The sequence below is a fragment of the Mobula hypostoma genome, chromosome 21, assembly GCF_963921235.1.
Source record: "Mobula hypostoma chromosome 21, sMobHyp1.1, whole genome shotgun sequence".
Taxonomy (NCBI): Eukaryota; Metazoa; Chordata; class Chondrichthyes; order Myliobatiformes; family Myliobatidae; genus Mobula; species Mobula hypostoma.
The window spans coordinates 61,642,875-61,661,624 of record NC_086117.1 but is presented as its reverse complement, the minus strand read 5'-3'; the positions used below and the strand labels follow the sequence as shown (position 1 = coordinate 61,661,624).

At 43.3% G+C, this 18,750-nt stretch overlaps 1 protein-coding gene across 2 annotated transcripts in view; it reads right to left on the bottom strand.

Annotated features, from left to right (window-relative positions):
* The window catches only part of cltcl1 (clathrin, heavy chain-like 1), a 138,219-nt gene that overhangs the window by 111,285 nt on the left and 8,184 nt on the right, over positions 1-18,750 (bottom strand). The window lies entirely within an intron of this gene.

The window sequence follows — 18,750 nt, the reverse complement described above, 5'->3', positions numbered from 1 at the left end:
TCAGAATCAGGTTTAACATCATTGGCATATGTTGTGAAATTTGTTAACTTTGCGGCAGCAGTACAATGCGATACTTAACAGAAAAAACTGAAAATATATGGTGGTGGTGGGAGTATGGAATGAGCTGCCAGACGAGGTGGTAAATGCAGGTTCTTTTTTAATATTTAAGAATAAATTGGACAGATACATGGATGGGAGGTGTATGGAGGGATATGGTCCATGTGCAGGTCAGTGGGACTAGGCAGAAAATGGTTCAGCACAGCCAAGAAGGGCCAAAAGGCCTGTTTCTGTGCTGTAGTTTCTATGGTTTCTATACATATTTCTGAATCATTGAGTTTGTGCCTTCAGTCTCCTGTACCTCCTCTCTGATGGTAGCAATGACAACAAGGCATAATCTGGGCGATGGGGTCCTTAATGTGGGATGCCACCTTTTTGAGGCACTGTTCCATGAAGATGTCTTGGATACCACAGAGGTTAGTGCCCATGATGGAGCTGACTAATTTTATAACTCTCAGCAGCTTACTTCGATCCCATGCTGTAGTTCCCCCCCCCCAATTAAAGCATTGAAATCAAAGACTTAATTACTATAAAATATCTTATTTCTGTTCCTCCATCTTTTCATTCTGGCATCTTCTCCCTTCCTTCTCAGTACTAAAGGGTTGTGCCGAAATGTCAACCATTTACTCTTTTCCATAGATGCTGCTTGACCTGCTGAGTTCCTCCAGCATTTAATGTGTTGCTGCAAATGCAGCTAGTTTGCTACCAATTTAGTCTAACGATTTGAATAAAACCCCACATCTACAGTACTGAGCAAAAGTCTTAGGCACATGTATAGAGCTAGGGTGCTGAAGACTTTTGCATAGTATTGTAGTAATGTTATATATTGCACTGTATTGCTGCCACACACAAAAAACACAAAATTTTATGACAAACATTGAGTGATGATAAACCTGATTCTGCTCTGGGTCTCTATAGTGGACTGAGTGGGAAGGGGGCAGGGAGAGGGGAATCGTATTTGGGAAAAGGGGAAGGGAGAAGAGAGGGAGTAGGTACCATCAGAGAGACTTTTGTAATGATCAATAAAATGATTGTTTGGAATCAAATGACCTTGCCTGGTGTCCCAGAGCTGGGCATGTTTGCACCCAGCCCACACCCCCACCCAACTCACCCATCACTCCTTCTCTGCCAACCAGACACACCACCATCACCATTCCCAACATCCTTTGCTCCCACCAGATTTAGAAACTTGTTTTCTGCTCCACGTTGACAAATATAGCACAGTGCAAAAGTGTTAAAACAAACTACTAAACTACTGATATGCTTTTTGCTGCAGCATACCTTCCAGAAATTCACTGATTCCAAAAAATTCAAATTAAGTTTTGCAATGCTTTATGCAGGTTTTACACTTCCTTCTGAGTCAACTTTCTGGATGATTTCCAAGTCTGTACAGTTTTTCCAGTCAGTAAGCTCTACCCTTAGCGAAAAATTCCGACTCTCTTTGGAAATTGGATGTCCTTTCATTGCGAGTCATGCAGAAACTCAAAGCACTATTGCTTGGAACATTCGGTGTGTGATTGATTGTTACTTGTCACTTATAGCCCTCTTCCCAAAGATTTACATTTTGCAAGAAGCAAGCTTGAACTACCACATTTCCCAAGGTAAATGTGAAATTTAAACTCAGTATGAAAGTATTTAAATTTGAATTGCTTTCAGGGAATACCCCCTTACCCAAAAGCTTTATGGAAATAACTTCACCAGAACAATTGTAGGAGTATAAGGTAGATCATCCTCAATAGAGAGGATGTTCCCTATGGTGGGGGTGTAAGACCAGAGGACAGAATACAAAGACGTCTTTTAGAACAGAGATGAGGAGGAAGTTCTTTAGTCTGAGTGGTGAATTGGTGGAATCCGTAGCCACAGGCGGCTGTGGAGGTCAAGTCATTGGATATATTTAAGGAAGAGGCTGATAGATTCTTGATTAGTCAGGACACGAAGGGACTTAGGGAGAAGGCAGGAAATTGGGCCCGAAGGGGAGATGGAGCAGCCATAATGACCAGATTCGATAGGGAGAATGGCCTAATTCTGCTCCTATATCTTATCGTCTAATCCAAGCGCAAGAGCACAAAGATTGGATCATAAAGGCAGACCTTAACAGCAACTCCTACATACCCAGGGGAAGAAGCTGTTCCTAAATTGTTGAGAGTGGGTCTTCAGGCTCCTGCATCTCCTCCTTGATGGTAGCAATGAGATGAGGGCATGTCCTGGGTAATGGGGGACCTTAATGACAGATGCTGCCTTCTTGAGGCATTGCCTCTCATAGATATCCTCGATGGTGGGAAGGGTCACCATGAAGGAACTGGCTGTGTCTAGAACCTTCTGCAGCCTCTTGCAATCCTGTACATTGGTACTTCCATACTAGGCTGTGATGCAGCTGGACAGAATGCTTCACAGTACATCTACAGAAATTTGCAAGAGTCTTTGGTGACATACTAAATCTCCTGAAGCTCCTAACCAAGTAGAGCTGTTGGGAGTGCCTTCTGAAATCCACCTAAATTTACAAAGCTCCAAAACCTGAGCATCATTCCTACCATTTGGCTTTATAAGCCATCTGCTTTCCACACACAAAAGGACAGCAAAACAATTATTAGCATCGCTACAGGAGTAATTAAACATAGCCAGTGATCCAAAATAAGATGTGCTCCACTCTGCAGATACCTTCAAATACAGCATGCTTGGAGATTTAAGCAAAAGGGACAGTGCTTTTGAGTTAACAGTTGGGGGTGGGGGGTTGGGGTGAGATACATCTCTACCAAAGGAGGTGTAAGGCACTCCTCCCCTCCATTAGCCTGCAGGTCACCCTTGGGCAAGGTGTAGCACCTGCTTAGCACCCCCTCCCCATCCGATCAGGGTCACATGAAGCCAAAGCCATGTGAGCAAGTGGTATATGGCCATACATGCAGCTGGTGCGTATCACAAGGTCTGCTTATGTGACCACTGACAACAGGCAGACAATCTCTGAAGAGTATTGATAATAGCTGGGGTCACACGTCTTGTAAAGACACTGACCAGAAGGCAGCAAAGGCAAACCACTTCTGTGGAAATATTCCCCAAGAACAACTGTGGTCATGGAAAGACCATGATTGCACATTACATACGACACTGCACACAATGAGCGAATGATTGATAGTCCATATTCATCACTTTATTGGTGAACCCAAAAGCACTATTGGAACTTTATGGGCTTCATATTACCAGAGAGATGATACTGCTGTCACTAGATGGTCTGTAAAGTTCCGTGTTATGTTCACTATTCTGAATAAATATTCCTGGTCATGAGCTGTAGAACTATTGTGCAGTTTAAAAATTAGAGCCAGCCTTGAGCATAGAGTTAGGAAACTGTACAAGGACAGTGGAGGTTTGGCACATTTACAAACCGAATCAATCAAGACCTGGTCTCACGAAAGGATGAAAACAGGCTTGGAGGGAAAAAAAAAATACCCTATTGCTTTGTTGCTCTTTTATACAGAAATGCTTAGCTGGAATGAGCCAACAAGTAAAAATAATCAATTGGTCACTCCTGGCACTAACACAATGTACATTTTGATGACACTGCCACATTACATTGGAAAGTCTCATTTGTACACTGTTATGTGCACAGATTACTAGATTAGAATCCCACGCAGACTGAAGGATCAAGAATCACTGCTGCAGCCTAGTGACAGCCAGTAGAAATTACCATTAAGACATAAGAGCAGAATTAGACCAATCGAGTCTACTCCACCATTTCATAATCCCTCTCAACCCCTTCACCTGTCTTCTCCCTATAACCTTTCATGCCCTGACTAATCAAGAAGCAATCAACTTCCACCTTAAATATACTCAGTGACCTGGCCTTCACAGCTGTCTGTGGCAATGAATTCCACAGATTCATCATTCTTTACCTAAAGAAATTCCTCATCTCTGTTCTGAATGGCTATCCCTTAGTTTCGAGGCTGTGCCCTCTAGTTCTAGACTCCCCACTATAGGAAACATCCTCTTCACATCGACTTTATATCGGCCTTTCAACATTTGTTAAGTTTCAATGAGATCTCGCCTCATTCTTCTATACTCCAGCAAGTACAGGCACAGAACTTTCAATCGCTACTCATACGACAAGCCTTTCATTCCCATGAACTTCCTTTGAACCTCCTCCAATGTCAGCATATCCTTTCTTAAATAAGGGGCCCAAAATTGCTCAGAATACTCCAAGTGAGGCGTCACCAGTACCTTATAAAAACTCAACATTACATCCATACTTTTATATTCCAGTCCACTTGAAATGAATGCTAACATTACATTTGCCTTCTTCATCACTGATAAAACCCATAGAATTATCACTGCCCCAACAACTATAGTACTTTCATTGTTGCTTTAAACGCCAGTGGCATAACAGGCAGTAACTAACAGCTACAGCTCATAAAGACATTATGGACAATCACAGTTCAGCCTCACAGGTTGACCAATGATATAACATTACAGTGCAAATTTACCCTTCACCCCCAATGCACAACAAAAAAAACTGCTAAGGTTTAGGTTCAAAGTCAGTTTTTCAGCAGTTGGATCGGGGTGAGCCAAGGAGCTCAACTGAAAACTTCAAGGAATTTTAATTTTGGTCAAAAAAATTCTTGTTGTATTTCACAAAACTAAGGCATTACTATCAAAGAACAGCGCACAATTTGAATGCTACTAAATACTAGAAATTGCAAGTGGTACCATTCTCGTCAGGAACAAGTGCAAAATAGTTAAGTTTAAATTATAGACGGTGCTATTTCAATAGTATGAACTACATTCAGTCTCAGTAGACATTGCTTTGGAAATGGGGAAATCCTTAATACTACACTGAGTTCGCTAACAGTTTCAAATTCTCAGCCTGAGGCATTTACACTTAGATTATTTTTGCCATAAATTTCAACCTTGAGTGGGAAACCTGTAAAGAACCCTTGTCCTCCAGTCATCACAAAACTGGTTTTTAAACTCAAATACAGTGGATTCCAGTTAATTGGGGCAGCCACTTATTTGGGACAACTCCTGAAAAACAAAATTCAACCAATAAAGTACCCGGGACTCCCTTCATTTATTTGTGACACCATGTCTCTTAATTGGGACAGGAGCCAGTCGCCGATCATTTTCTAAATGAGTCAACCGCATGGCTATTAGCACTGCACCATGTTTCGAGGGAATAGTTTTTAAATAACATCAGTTGTAAGTGTTTGTGTTCAAAAAGCGGTGATTTTTCTCACTGATAGTGGGTCAGAAATAAACAGCAAGACAATTCAGAACTGTTTTGCTCACTGCAGTTTCAGGCATTCAGGCTTGGAGACACCAGAAACAACTGGGATTGAAATTGAAACAATTTCAATATTTCCACAAGTTAGGAACTGTTAAGAGTTAAGGCATCAACAATCATCTTGAATGTTATTTTCTGGTCTCCACCAGACATTCACTTCTCAACTCTGGCTCCAAGTAGGTGTTGGCATGTGACAGTGGTTACACTACTTCAACATTGTAGTGTGAGATAAGGATATGCCTGTCCAAGCATGCAATGTCAGCTCTGGTTGACTGAGCAGCTGAGATATACAGTGAGATTCAACAGCCAGGAAGGCAGTTCAACAATGCTACATTGAGAGTGAAGGGCATGACGAGGCGCAGAACGAGGCCCTTCCAGCCACACTGCCCAGCAATCCCTGATTTTAACCCTAGCCTAATCACAGGACACTTTACAATGACCAATTAACCTACCAACTGGTACAACTTTGGACTGGGAGGAAACCCACACGGTCACCGGGAGAAGGTACAAACTCATAACCTAAGAAACAGGAGCAGATCATCAGGCCCATCAAGCCTGCCCCACCATTCAATAAGATCATGGTTGACCTGGCCATGGACTCATCTCCACCTCCTTGCCTTTTCCCCATAACCCTTAATTCTCCTATTAGGCAAAAATCTATCCAACCTTGTCTTAAATATATTTACTGAGGTAGGCACTACTGCTTTATTGGGGAGAGAATTCCACAGGTTCACCACGCTCTAGGAAAAGCAGTTCCTCCTCATCCCCGTCCTAAATCTACTCCCCCAAATCTTGAGGCTATGTCCCCTAGTTCCAGTCTCACCTACCAGTGGAAACAACTTTCTTGCCTCTATCTTATCTCTTTCATAATTTTATATGTTTCTATAAGATCTCCTCTCATTCTTCTTAATTCCAGTGAGTACAGTCCCAGGTGACTCAATCTCTCCTCATAGTCTAACCCAGTCATCTCTGGAATCAATCTGGTGAACCTCCTCAGCACCGCCTCCAAAGCTAATATATCCTTCAAATAAGGAGACCAGAACTGCACACAGTACTCCAGGTGGGGCCTCACCAGAACCCTGTACAGTTGCAGCATAACCTCCCTGTTCTTAAATTCAATCCCTCTAGCAATGAAATTCCATTTGCCATTGTTCTTAAATTCAATCCCTCTAGCAATGAAATTCCATTTGCCTTCTTGATAGCCTGCTGCACCTGCAAGCCAACCTTTTGTGATTCATGCATAAGCACTCCTAAATCCTTCTACACAGCAGAATGCTGAATTTTTTTTTACCATTTTAATAATAATCTGCTCTTTAACTAACTCCATCATCTTTGGCCAACTGGGGCAGCCACTTAACTGGGCCAAAACGTACAGGTCCCAATGTATCCCAATTAGTCAGAATCCACTGTATTATAGATTTCACTGCTGCAAGAACCTCAGTTTTCCAGTATTTCCAAGTGAAATTCTTCATCCATACACCATTTTGTAAAATCTCAGTTTCTCCATCAAAAATTTGCCCTTCTTAAATCCTGATTGGAGACAACCAAGGTCAAAGCAATGTTAATATTAGATGCATCATAGCTCGGCTGTTATACTCTGCTTCAATAACTCCGAATTTCATAAAATTCCTTTGAATCCCATAAATATTCCTTTGGTGCAATTCTAAATTTCTGATCAAGTTTCCTTCTGAAATGATAGATGGAAACATTCATTGATGCTCTCAACCTCTCAGCATCTTAAACCTCTCACCCCAACCCCCATTATAAGGTATTGTGAACTGCAGGAAAGTAATTCTTTTAGTGCGAGAAAGTCGATTTTGATTTATGTTCAAAGGACAACCATTGCTAAAAATAATTTAAATATAGTTTTGCACAGATTTTAAATGTAGTGACTAGAATACTCTTACTTTAAAATGGAGGAATAGCAATAAAGCTCCAAATGTAACCAGTTGACCCGTCTCCACTGGTACAATCTCATCTGTTTGACCATCTCACCTTGTGAAGCACTTTTCTCAACAATTCTAACAGGACTCCCTGAAGCCTTCACACAACCGGGCCAGAAAACATCAACAAGCAGCAAGAACTGAGAAAATAGATCCATATATACAAGTCATTTCCCTCCTGATCGAAAAGCTCCAGAACCTGGGCCTCAGCACCTGGAACTTCGACTTCCTGAACAGAAGTCTGCGCAGATTGAAAATAACATCTCCTCACTGACAATCAACATTGGCACACCTCAAGAATGTGTGCTTAGTCCACTGTTTTGCTCTCTCTACACCCATGACTGTGTGTCTAGGCACAGACCAATTGCCATCTATAAATTTGCTGACAACACAACTATTGTTGGCAGAATTTCAATGGTGACAAGAGGGTTTACAGGAGTGAGATATACCAGCTAGCTGAGTGGTGTCACAGTAACAACCTCGCACTCAGTGTCAGTAAGACCAAAGAACTGATTGTGGAGTTCAGAAAGCGTTAGATGAGGGAGCACACACCGTCCTCATAGAGGGATCAGAAGTGAAGAGAGTGAGAGGTTTCAAGTTCCTGGGTGTCAATATCTCTGAGGATCTATCCTGGACCCAACATATCGATGCAGCTACGAAGGCGGCACAATAGTGGCTATATTTCGTTAGAAGTTTGACATGATGTGGTATATCGCCGAAAACAGTTGCAAATTTCTACAGGGAGCATTCTAACTGGCTGTATCACTGTCTGGTTACAGGGACAGGGGGCTACTGCAGAGAATTGTAAACTTTGTCAGCCATAACATGGGCATTAGTCTCTGCAGTAAGCAGGACCTCTACAAGGAGCGAAGCCTCAAAATAGTGGTGCCCATCATTAATGATTCCCACCTCCCAGGACATGCCTTGTTCTTGTTACTACCATAAGGGGTACAGAAGCCTGAAGGCACACACCCATCGATTCAGGGACAGCTTCTTCCCCTCCGCCATTGGATTTCTGAATGGACACTGAACTCGTGAGTTTTGCACTACTTACTTAATTATTTAGTTTATATATATTTACTTTAATTCATGTTTTTCTGCATGATGGATTGCGTTGCTTTGCCATAAAGACAACAAATTCCACGACATATGCTGGTGATATTAAACCCAATTCTGATTTAATTGCTAAAACAAGCCAATAACTTACTTGGCTTTACTGCTTATTTTTGGCTAAAGCAAGACGAGTACAAAATTATTCTACTGGCCTCTCAGTTTGCCATCAGACAAGGCAAAATAAAGTCTTTGTTACATTCCAGAGAAACCACAAATTTAATCCAAGTACAGAACAACCAGTCTGGAACACGAACCAGAAAAACTATACTAGCTTACCAATTAAAATCTGCTGTTTACAAATTTAAGTCACATTTCTGATGTAGAATGTGGAATTGTACATCAGCCTAACCAACTTCGCCAAACCTCAAACCATAAGCATAGAGCAAAAAACTGTTCAGTGGGTACCACAATTACCCTCCTCAGCCGCAATTTCGGAACTTCTCTGCCAAGTGGTTGCAAGCCACTTCTAATCCTAAACAGGTTACAAGTGCCTGCTATTTTCACATCCACTATCACTTAGAAATGTCAACACAATATGACTCACATTTGAACCTTAGGCCACCAGGCTGAGAAATACCATTTCCAACTTAAAAACAGAAACATACTCACGCTGGGCTAAATACAGCAAGGCTGAAATCAGAATCAGGTTTAATATCAGCACATAGAAACATAGAAAACCTATAGCACAATACAGGTCCTTCGGCCCACAATGCCGTGTCGAACACGTACTGACTTTAGAAATTACCTCGGGTTACCCACAGCCCTCCATTTTTCTAAGGTCCATGTACCTATCCAGGAGTCTCTTAAAAGACCCACTGTTGCCAGCAGCCCATTCCACGCACTCACCACTCTGTGTAAAAAAAACTTAACCCTGACATCTCCTCTCTACCTACTTCCAAGCACCTTAAAACTGTGCCCTCTCACGTTAGCCATTTTAGCCCTGGGAAAAAGCCTCTGACTATCCATACGATCAATGCCTCTCATCATCTTGTACACCTCTATCAAGTCACCTCTCATTCTCCGTCACTCCAAGAAGAAAAGACAGAGTTCACTGGTCACCAATCTCCATGCAGAATATGACCTGTTTACAACCATTCTTTGCCTTCTGTGAGTAAGCCAATTCTGGATCCACAATATGCTGTGAAATTTGTTAACTTTGCAGCAGCAGTAGAATGCAATACATAAGAGGAAAAATTTATAAGTTATAGTAAATATATATTAAATACTTAAATAAGTAGTGCAAAATAGAAATTTTAAGAAGTGAGGAAGCATTCATGGGTTGAATATCCATTCAGAAATCGGATGATGGGGGGGTGGGGGGGGTGGAGAAGCTGTCCCTGAATTGCTGAGTGTGTGCCTTCGGGCTTCTGTACCTCCCTGCTGACATTAACAATGAGAAGAGGTCATGTCCAAGGTGCTGGGTATCCTTAATGAAGGACGGCACCTTTCTGAGGCCTTGTTCCTACTCCCTGCTGAAAGGGTGGTGGAAGCAGACCCTTTAATTATCTTTAATTAGAGAAACAGACAGATACACAGAGTAAAACGTCACCATGGGTAAACGTTGTGAAAATGACAGTACCACCAGATCCTAAACACAAGAGAATCACAATGAAGAGTCTCGGTCTGAAACGTCGACTGTTCATTCCACACCATTGATGCTGCCTGACCTGCTGAGTTCCTCCAGCATTTTGAGTGTGTATAATCAAATCAACCTGGACCATATTATATAACTGACCAACTAGATGGGCCATGTTGCCTACTCCTGCTCCCAATTCATTTGTAAATGATACCCAAAAAATTAGACACTTGAAGATAATGATGGCAGACCTGCTGAGTTTCTCCAGCATTTTGTGTGTCACTTGTAGAGAAGATAGCTTCTTGGAAAGATTGTTTGACCTTCCCAAATCAGAAAGGTTAAACAGATGAAACGGAACCAATGAGACATCAAGAACACCCCCACTACGTCAAAGGTAGATTTAATATCAGACTATGTATAACATATACAACCTGAAATTCTTACTCTTCATGCTAAAGGAGCCAGTAATTGAACAGCTTTCCAAGTTAACAGTTGGTATCGTAAAACTCAGCACAAGCAGCAACACAATGTACAGCAAGCAGGCCATTCAGCCCCTCATACCAGTTCTATCATTCAATAAGATTAATGGTGATTGTTTTTAACCTCAGCACTGGCTTCCTGTGCTAACCTTGATTGCCTTAATATGCAGTCCTTCTCAGATGTACTCAAATCTGAGTATAAAAAAAGCATCATTTCACCTGTCACAAAGAGCCAACGTTGTAGTTTTAGCTTCAGACTCCACAGACCTCGCATCTACCCAGCAGGAATTCTGCATGTTTCAATGAGGCCATTTCATTCCTCCAGGGGAAGTATATATGCAGGAAAGAAGACGTAAAAGGTCACAAAGGAGAAAAAAAAGAGGGTGGAATTTGTTTTCAAAAAATAGATATTCATGCCATCAATTTGGAGGCTACCAAACAGAATACAAGGTGTTGCTCCTCCACCCTGAGGGTGACCTTATCGTGGCACAAGGGACAGCTATGGACCAACATGTCGGTACAGGAATGGGAATCAGAATGAAAATGTTTGCCCACCAGGAAGTCCCATTTGTAGCAAATGGTGAGGAAGTGCTTGACGAAGCGGTCCCCTAATTTACGACAAGTCTTACCAGTGTAGCAGAGGCTGCAGTAAGAGCACCAGGTTGATTTTCATACTGGAAATTAATCTGCTGACAGCTTGCTGCACTTGTTCTAATGTAAGCATATCCTGCACACAACTTTCCAGGTACAGTCTCACCCATGCCCTATATGTCACCAAGACACGTTTACCCTTGATGCGTACAAGACTCCTGCCCCCATTCTAATAATTTGCTACAGCAGCATCGAGACCATCCTGCATAGCTGCATCATTGCGTGGTATGGAAACTGCAAGACCCTACTGAAGATGGGAAAAATTGCTAAGAGGATCACTGCAGTCTTTCTCCTCCTTTATTTGTGACATTTACTGAGAGGGTTGCAGACAAAAGGCCCGAAGTATAGTTGAGGATCCCTACCACCCATTCCCACATTCTCCTTGACCCACCATCAACAAGGAGATACAGAAGTATCAGGGCTAGGACTGCCAGACTAGGTAACAGCTTCTTCCCCCAGGCCGTGAGACGAATGAATACTCTACCACCACCAAGGAGTTGTCATTAGGACAGCAAGCTGTTACTATTTGCCTGTGTTGCACACTGCATGCAATTTGAATTGTGTGTTTTATTGAGATACAGCACAGAATAGGCCATTCTGGCCCTTCAAGCCGCACCACCTAGCAATCCCGATTTAACCCTAGCCTAATCACAGGACAATTTACAATGATCAATTAACTACCAACTGTTATGTCTTTGGACAGTGGGAGGAAACTGGAGACCGGGAGGAAGCCCACGCAGATAACATATAAAGTGTTTACAGGCAGTGGCGGGAACTGAACACAAGCCGCTGATACTGTAAAGTGTTGTGCTAACCGCTACACTACCGTGCCCCCTCCCATATTTTATTAACTTATAGACAATAGGAGCAGGAGTAGGCCATTCGGCCCTTCGAGCCAGCACCGCCATTCACTGTGATCATCCGCAATCAATATCCAGTTCCTGCCTTATCCCGATAACCTTTGATTTTGCTATCTTTAAGAGCATCCAGAGACTTGGCCTCCACAGCCTCCTGGGGCAGAGCATTCCATATATCCACCACTCTCTGGGTGAAAAAGTTTTTCCTCAACTCCATTCTAAATGGCCTACACCTTATTCTTAAACTGTGGCCTCTGGTTCTGGACTCACCCATCAGTGGGAACATGCTTCCTGCCTCCAGCGTGTCCAATCCCTTAATAATCTTGCAACACACATCAAAGTTGCTGGTGAACGCAGCAGGCCAGGCAGCATCTCTAGGAAGAGGTACAGTCGACGTTTCAGGCCGAGACCTTCTTATATGTTTCAATAGGATCCCCGCTCAGCCTTCTAAATTGCAGAGTATACAAGCCCAGTCTCTCCAATCTTTCAACATATGACAGTCCCACCATCCCAGGAATTAACCTTGTGAACCTACGCTGCACTCCCTTAATAGCAAGAACATCCTTCCTCAAATTTGTGGTAATATTTTGGTTTATATACTACATTTGATGAATGTTTTGTGGGTACACTGTGGTCCAGAGGAATGTTATTTTGTTTGACTATATACATGTACAGACGCCAATAAGCTTCATCCTGAAGACCCCTACTCAAAATGCTAGACACTCAGCAACTTGCTCAAGATTTCTAGAGACTCGTGTGTTAACGATCACATGCTGCCTGCTGCCACCTTATTGGTTGCTGCAACTGCACACTACCGCCACTTTGCCCACAAGGACATCTGGAAATCTTTAAGCAGCAACATTTTTCATTCTCACTATTTTAAACACAGTGTTTGAGGGTAAAGATGACCTCACATTTTTCTGCTTTACATCCCCTCTGCAGCATTCAATCTGTCCGCTGTGCCCTGAAACCTTGCTGCATTTTCTTCAGTGGCACTAGCTTTGCATTTCCGTCACAGCTTTTCACTGAAGACACCTACTGAAATGCTGGAGACAGGATTAATAAATAGCTTGTCTCCAATCTATCAAGGCAGACATGTATCCTCAGCATTTTCACCGAGTGTCCGTAGGCGTTGTTGAAAGATGCAGCAAATAACAGCAATTTAATTATTGACAGGAAAGATGTAAATAGGATTGAAAGAGTAGAGAAAATTTAGAAGGTTGTTGCCAGGACTTGAGAACCTGAGTTATAATGAAAAATTGAATAGGTTAAGACTTTATTTTTGAAAGGAGATTTGATAGAGGTGTTCAAAATTATTGAAGGTATAGATAGGGTAAATGTAAGCAGGCTTTTTCCACCGAGAAATACACACAATGTGCTGGCAAAACTCAGGGTTAGACAGCACCTACTGAAAAAAAGTGAATAGTCGACGTTTTGCGTGGAGACCCTTCATCAGGACTGAGAAGAGAGAGGTCAGAATAAGGAAGTGGGGGCAGGGGAGAAAGAATTGTCTGTTGATAAATGAAAGTGGGAGAGGGGGAGGGGTGAAGTAAAGAGCTGGGAAGTTAATTGAAAGAGATAGAGGGTTGTGTATTGTATAGCCTACAGGATAAGGGACTACTTTATGTTGTAGTAACACATCATTGCATGCGCTATTAGATGCGTATTGAGCATGCATTATTCGGCGCGTATTGATCTGTACGTATGTGTCGAGTTCAGATTTCTGCCAGTAAAGAACCATGAAACTTGGCTGCCATCTCCAGCGTTTTTATTAATAGCATTGTTGTGTAACCAGGCCACATACACAACAAATTGGCGACAAGGTTAATGAACCTACATCTTATTGGAACGCCGGGTTTTAGTTGATAACGACACTTGAAGGAAGAGTGCAAGGAACGAGCCAATGAGTGGGAGAAGGAGGCAGAGCGAAGCCGCGAGTCCGAGAGGGGTCGGGAACGTTGGGAGACCAAGAGACACAGTCAGAGCTGCAGCACATCCAGGCGAGACCACAGCCAGCGCTGACCCCCAGGGGCTGAGAGTCTGCCTGCCCCAGAAGGCAGATGAAAAGGAGCGACACGCATCTAGACGGAGTGTGCCTGCGCTAGCGAAAAGGTCACGTGAGTCAAGTGAAACGTGCTGTGACTGCAAGGAGAACCTGTGACACAGAAGAACCTCCTGTGTGAAAAAGACCTCACATTACAGAATGCACTGAACACTGCAATATCATGGGAAACAGCAGCACGGTGTGTTTCAGAGATACAACAAAAATCGCTGGAATACGCTACCTATAAAACGTCACTGAACAGAAAGGAAGGAAAGAAATGTTGCCGTTGTGGGAACAGGTCACATGACCCTGATGACTGTTGGTTTAAAGACAAAGAATGCAGAAACTGTGGCAAACAGGGCCACATTGGCAGAGTATGCAAAGCTAGTAAACAGCAGAAAAAGGACAAGATACAGAGAAACAAGAAACCCCAGAAAGGAAAACACAACAATGCACACAAAATTTAAAAAAGCAGTTCTGATGAAAATGACTCAGACAAAAGTGAATTGTCTTGTCTGCAATTTCACAGCGTGAAAGAGACAGATGATCAGAGAGTAATATGGGTCACTCCACAAGTGGCAGGTGTGAGACTGAAATGGAGTTGGACACAGGTTCCGCTTTAACAGTGATCTCTGTACACAACTACGAATGACTGTTTTCTCACATACCTCTGTAACGAACTAAACTATTGCTAAAGACTTACACAGGACAGAAGGTGCGTCCCAAAGGCAAAATTACAATGACAGTGACCTACGGAGACAAAACACAGCAGGTGAACCTTTATATACTGAAAAATGGAGGACCACCGTTGCTGGGATGTGAATGGCTCAGGAAAATCCAGTTGGATTGGCACACCATCAAGGCACTAGATGTGTCAGCAAAAGAGGGCAGCAAGGTTACATCTGAGAGACTGTCACAAATACTTGCTGACTCTGAGGAAGTGTCCATGAAAGGAATAGGAACACTTCAGGGCACGAAGGTAAGGATTGAGATTGAGGAAAATGCATGCCCAAAATTTCACAAAGCCAGACCAGTGCCATATGCAATCCATCCTACGGTGTAGGCAGAGCTGAAAAAACTGGAGCAGACTGGGGTCCTGTCAAAGGTGGATTGGAGTGAATGAGTCACATCTATTGTTCCAGTAATGAAGAAAACCTCCAGCACAAAACCAGGAAAACCAAACAAGGTGCGAATATGTGGTGACTTTAAAGTGACTGTTAACCCAGTTCTCCGCACAGTACAGTATCCTCTACCTTGTATTAAGGACATCTTCGCTTCTCTGTCAGGAAGGGAACATTTCACAAAAATCGATTTGGCCCAGGCTTACCTCCAAATGGAAATCGATGAAGCATCCAAGAAATACCTGACAATAAATACACACAAAGGACTTTACCAGTATAACATGTTGGTGTTAGGGATAGCATCAGCTCCTGCAATCTGGCAAAGGGCAATAGACCAGGTCCTGCAGGGGATTCCAGGAACTCAGTGTTACCTGGATGACATCATTATCATCGGCAAGGATGATGAGGAACATCTTTCTAACCTTGAACAAGTGCTCACCATGTTATGAGAATATGGGCTCAGAGCTACAGGCGTCCCCCGCTTTTCGAACGTTTGCTTTACGACACCTTGCTATTACGAAAGACCTACATTACCAATTGCATCGCCTCTGATCTGGGCCGACATTTACGTGCCAGGTGGCACCTTATTAATTAGCTTATTTATTTCGGCTTTTCTCTTAAAGATGTGCTGGGTGCGTCCCGGCTACCGCTGCATGCTTTGCGGATTGGTATCGGTCGGCGGCCTGGAGGGTGGGGACCACTGCACCACCCCAACCTCCGACGACTCAGCCTAACACACCATCATCAGTGTGCTCGGTGCTGTCTTCCCGATTCCAGTAGGTGATACTACACTGTACATATATTACTTCTACTTTATATAGGCTGTGTATTTTTATGTGTTATTTGGTATGATTTGGCAGCTTCATAGCTTAAAGGTTACTGGAGACAGTGTTTCTGCCAAGAGCGTTTGCGTGAGATTTTCGCTACGGAGGACAGTGCGGCAATGATTGTAGAAAAGTATTTCTACTTTATATAGGCTGTGTATTTATCATATCATTCCTGCTTTTCCTATATGTTACTGTTATTTTAGGTCTTACGTGTTATTTGGCATGATTTGGTAGGTTATTTTTTGGGTCTGTGAACGCTCACAAATTTTTCCCATATAAATAAATGGTAATTGCTTCTTCACTTTACGACATTCCGGCTTATGAACCATTTCATAGGAACGCTTTACCTTCGGATGGTGGGGGATACCTGTAATCGACAGAAATGTGAGTTTTTCAAAGAGGAAATTTCATACTGTAGGCACTTGACCAACAAGGATGGCTTACACACATCTCAAGATAGAAGCTGTGCTTAAGGCACCAGCATCTGAAAGTGTCTCAGCTGAGAGCATATCCCGGACTAGTGAACTATTACCACAAGTTCTTGCCTAACCTATCCACAGTCCTACACCGACTAAATGCACTATTACAAACAGGGACACAATGGGAGTGGACTGAGAGCTGTGAGAAAACGTTTCAAGAAGCTGAAAGACTCATAACTTCAGAAGGGGTGCTCACGCACTTTGACCCCTTCCTACCAATCCCACTAACTTGTGATGCCTCGTCCCATGGAATAGGAGCTGTATTATCGCACTAGTTTCCAGGTGGCTCCAAAAGATCAAAAGCCTTTCCCTTAAGCATGCTAACTTCAGCTGAACGCAACTGTTAGTGAGTTGTCCGCAGGCCTGAAGGGTGGCGACTATTGCGGGTTGACCCCAGAACAATCCTCGCTGATTAGATATGTAGCAAACAATGCATTGTGCTGTATGTTTCTATGTACAAATGACAAATAAACCTAATCCATGAAAATAGTGGGAGAATCTAGAAGCAGTTAGTTATGCAGAAATTTCTTAGAGGTTGGAAAGTCTCAGTCCCAGAAAATGATGGGCTACTTGAAACAGGCACAGAAGGATTAGGTTTAATATTTATTTATTCACTGAGATACAACGCAAAATAGGGCCGTCCAGCCCTTTGAGCTGCACTGTCCAGCAATCCCTATTTAACTCTTGTCTCATCATGGGGCAATTTGCAGTGACCAATTAATCTACTGGATGGACTTTGTGTCTTTGGACTATGGGAGGAAACTGGAGGACCTAAAGGAAACCCACACAATCACAGAGAATTTGCAAATTCTTTACAGGTAGCAGCAGGAATTGAAACCGGGTTGCCTGTACTGTAAAGTGGTGTGCTAACCACTAAGCCTCTGTGCCACCTTATACGTCAAGAAATTTAGAACACCCCCTGCCAACCTATAACCTTGAACCAAAGGGAATAACTTCGTTCAATTTCACTTGCCTCATTTTTGAAATGTTCCCACAATCTATGGACTCACTTTCAAAATCTCATGTTCTCGATATTTAGATCTAAGATTTATTTCATTTCTTACATCCATCTCACAACATGAGGGAGTAAAATCCTTTATGTTGCGTCTCTGTTGCAATGTACAAGCAATAGGAAGGGAAATGTGGGAGGAGTTGCCCAAACATTAAAATTGTATATGTAAACAACAGGAATTCTGCAGATGCTGGAAATTCAAGCAACATACATCAAAGTTGCTGGTGAACGCAGCAGGCCAAGCAGCATCTATAGGAAGAGGCGCAGTCGACGCTTCAGGCCGAGACCCTTCGTCAGGACTAACTGAAGGAAGAGTGAGTAAGGGATTTGAAAGCTGGAGGGGGAGGGGAAGATGCAAAATGATAGGAGAAGACAGGAGGGGGAGGGATAGAGCCGAGAGCTGGACAGGTGATAGGCAAAAGGGGATACGAGAGGATCATGGGACAGGAGGTCCGGGAAGAAAGACGGGGGGGGGTGACCCAGAGGATGGGCAAGAGGTATATTCAGAGGGACAGAGGGAGAAAAAGGAGAGTGAGAGAAAGAATGTGTGTATAAAAATGAGTAACAGATGGGGTACGAGGGGGAGGTGGGGCCTTAGCGGAAGTTAGAGAAGTCGATGTTCATGCCATCAGATTGGAGGCTATCCAGACGGAATACAAGGTGTTGTTCCTCCAACCTGAATGTGGCTTCATCTTTACAGTAGAGGAGGCCGTGAATAGACATGTCAGAATGGGAATGGGATGTGGAATTAAAATGTGTGGCCACTGGGAGATCCTGCTTTCTCTGGCGGACAGAGCGTAGATGTTCAGCAAAGCGGTCTCCCAGTCTGCGTCGGGTCTCACCAATATATAAAAGGCCACATCGGGAGCACCGGACGCAGTATATCACCCCAGTCGACTCACAGGTGAAGTGATGCCTCACCTGGAAGGACTGTTTGGGGCCCTGAATGGTGGTAAGGGAGGAAGTGTAAGGGCACGTGTAGCACTTGTTCCGCTTACACGGATAAGTGCCAGGAGGGAGATCAGTGGGGAGGGATGGGGGGGACGAATGGACAAGGGAGTTGTGTAGGGAGCGATCCCTGCGGAATGCAGAGAGAGTGGGGGAGGGAAAGATGTGCTTAGCAGTGGGATCCCGTTGGAGGTGGCGGAAGTTACGGAGAATAATATGTTGGACCCGGAGGCTGGTGGGGTGGTAGGTGAGGACCGGGGAACCCTATTCCTAGTGGGGTGGTTGGAAGATGGAGTGAGGGCAGATGTACGTGAAATGCGGGAGATGCGTTTAAGAGCAGAGTTGATAGTGGAGGAAGGGAAGCCCCTTTCTTT